The sequence below is a fragment of the Aotus nancymaae genome, unplaced genomic scaffold, assembly GCF_030222135.1.
Source record: "Aotus nancymaae isolate 86718 unplaced genomic scaffold, 86718_ANA_hifiasm-v0.15.2.pri h1tg000053l, whole genome shotgun sequence".
NCBI classification, from domain to species: Eukaryota; Metazoa; Chordata; class Mammalia; order Primates; family Aotidae; genus Aotus; species Aotus nancymaae.
This window is the reverse complement of record NW_026988467.1, coordinates 19,332,653-19,335,764: the sequence shown is the minus strand read 5'-3', so window position 1 is coordinate 19,335,764 and position 3,112 is coordinate 19,332,653.

Here is a 3,112-nt window from a genome sequence, read left to right as displayed (position 1 = left end):
TTGGAATCGGGGAGGGAGCTGTTCTGTGAGAGCCTGCCACGCATCGTCTGTGCACTCTTTACTCTTTACTTTTCTTGGCAGATAAAAGTGCTTCTTGGGATTACTTTATGAAACGCAGAGGAGATTGTAAACAACAAATCGTTTGTTGTGGAGATGGAGGCAGCATGTGTTCGAATTCTGTGTCTGTCTCTGTTTTGCTGCTTGATGTTACATGAGTGACCTCCTGTGTCCGGGGCTCTAGCACCTCATCTACAAAAAGGAGTGATGACCTCAAACTATATGAGGCTTCCAGGCAGCAGTGCGGCTGGTCTCTGGCACACAGTAGGCGCTTAGCAAAATGTCTTATCTCTTCCTGCTCTCACCAGGCCCTCAGAGGGCCGGTGCATGAAAGGAAATGTGAAAAAAAAAAAAAAAAAAGGACAAAATAAGACAAAAAAGATTTCTTTGGGGGAGGGTGAGGGAAAATAGGAAGAAATAAAGCTCCCCTAACTGGAAGCCAGCACCCTGAATGACCATGAGGAAGGCAGCCAAGCCTGGAGGAGAACTGGACGGAGCTGCTCTGGAGAAGTTCCCGACAGGCAAATATAGTTGGAAGCCACCAGGCAGGTAAGATGTAAAAGGATTAAGAGGATTAAGAGAGTTTGGAAGACAAACAGATTGAGCTATGGGAGCCAACAAGGAGGTATTACCTCCACCTTGTGAGGGCTGGGCCTGACATCCAGGTTGCTGGGACATGCTAGCTTCCAAGGAGTTCACATAGGCACGAGGGTCACAAGAGAGCAGCCAGGGAGAGCCCGGAGCAGAAAGGATCCCCCTCATCTGCCCATCACAGGACCTGAAATTCCTCCTGTAGCCATTCTTTCCACGGGGTAAGCCCTGTCCTCTCTGGGGCGTTTTGAGGCTGATGCTGCACCGTGGTGTGTTTGCAAGATGTTAACAGGCTCTTCCTTGTGAGCCCTACTGAATGCTGGACTTCCTACTGGGTGCTTAATACACGACCTCACTTCATCATCAGAATCCCTTGGGGAGGTGGCATGATGACATGGTCCCTTTTACCAATAAGGTAACTGCGGTTCAGAGGGGGTAAGTGACTCACACAAGGTCACACATCCTGTAAGTGGAATAGTTATTTTATTTATTTATTTTTTTGACATGGAGTCTCACTCTGTCACCCAGGCTGGAGTCCAGTGGCATGATCTCGGCTCACCGCAACCTCTGCCTCCTGGGTTCAAGTGATTCTCATGCCTTGGCCTTCTGAGCTGCTGGGATTACAGGTATGCGCCACCACATCTAGCTAATTTTTCATATTTTTAGTAGAGATGAGGTCTCACCATGTTGGTCAGGCTGGTCCCAGACTCCTGACCTCAGGTGATCTGACCACCTTGGCCTCCCGAAGAGCCGGGATTACAGGCATGAGCCACCACACCCAGCCTGGGATAGTTATTTCTACCACATTGGGTTACCTTCCTGAAAATGTGCCATTGACGCTGTCCTGCAGATTGGGGTCTGAAACTCCACCCTGAAAGGGACGGGGAGGAGCACAGAGGAACCTGTTGAGTATGGGCGCTCTGAGGGCAAGACCTGCCTTTGTGCCAGGCATTTGACATCATCTCACTTAACTGACACAGGATCCTTACAGTGAAAAACTGAGGCTCAGAGAGGTGCAATGACTTGTGCATGGGTCTAGGTTTGCCAGATTTAATAAATGAGAACTCAAGATACACATTTCAATTTGAATTTCAGATAAACAACAGTACACATGGGATATACTTATGCTAAACCAATGATTCATCCTGCATTTTATCTGGCAACTTCCATAGGTCACACAGGCTGTAAGTGGCAGTTACCCCCGCTCCCTGTGGCTCTCTGGCAAGAGCTATCTAGGGAGGAGTGGGGGTGGGGGGTGTTCCTGTCTGCCTCCCAGGGGGATGTGAGCCTCACCCATCCACCTAGGGGCCAAGATTACTGCTCCGATGGGCTGGCTAAGAACCCCAGCCCAGTTCTCCCACCATGGCCCCTACATCATCACCATGGCAGGTTGCCCTCTGGGGTGTCTCTAACTGCCCCAGACTTTTTAATTGGGAGAGGCCACTGTGGGCTGGAGGCAGAGGGCTTGGGTCCTATTACCAGAGCTGGGTGTCCTTGGACAAATCACCCCCCTGAGCTTCAGCCTCTCGTCTATAAGGAGGGCACTGTACCGAAGCCATGGGCCCCTGGAGCAGAGTCACCTGGAGAGCTGAGGAAGAACACCACTGCCAAGCTGCAGGCTCTCTACAACCTCAGGCTTGGGGTGGGGCCTCTGCATTTGAAACAAGTGCCCTGGGTGAGCTGAGGCTGGCAGCCTAGCACCTTTCTGGGTGACAGTGACTAAGGGCCTTTCCATCCTTGGCCCGTTGGCTGGGCCTGCCCTGGACTTTGGACATGACCTTTTGGTATCTGACAAGTGGGGAGAAGGCACTGGAGGGCTTAGAAATGACTTAATGAAGGAGAGGCAGAGCCCAGGGGGTTGGAGAGGGGAGAGAAATGCCTTCATGGAGGGAGAAAAGCCAGAAGGCCATGTTTGCTGGTGGGGGTAGGAGAGAGGGAGGATCCCTAAATCTCCCGAGGTTGAGACCACTTCCAAGCTTGGAAATCAGACCTATTTCTTACATCTAAGTAGAGAAGTATGTTTTCCATGGCCCCTGCCTGGCTTGTGAGATTCCCCACATGGGGGCTGGTGAGCTTACTGCCATCATCCTTAATGAACTGATGGGGGACGCAGAGGGCCACGTCACCTGTGTCACACAGAGGAGAGGTCTGTCCCAGTCTCTTCCCAGAGTCCTGGGTCCGTGGGACACTGCCGTTTTCGTTGTGAGGCTCTGAGCCTCTGAATCTGCCTGGCGGCGGCTCACTGTGAGCCTTTGTCCAACTGTCCCCTAACCCTGGCTTTAATCAACCCTTCTTCTTTCCCTGGGGCCCAGGGCACGGCCAGGGTCACATGGTGTGCAGGGCCAGTGCTGGGATTTGAGCACAGGTTGTGTGCTGCAGGAGCTCGCCCTCATTGTTTTACCGGTGGAGCCGCTCAGGAATTTGGGCTAATGACAGCTGCTGCTGCCCTGTCCACACCCCCCTC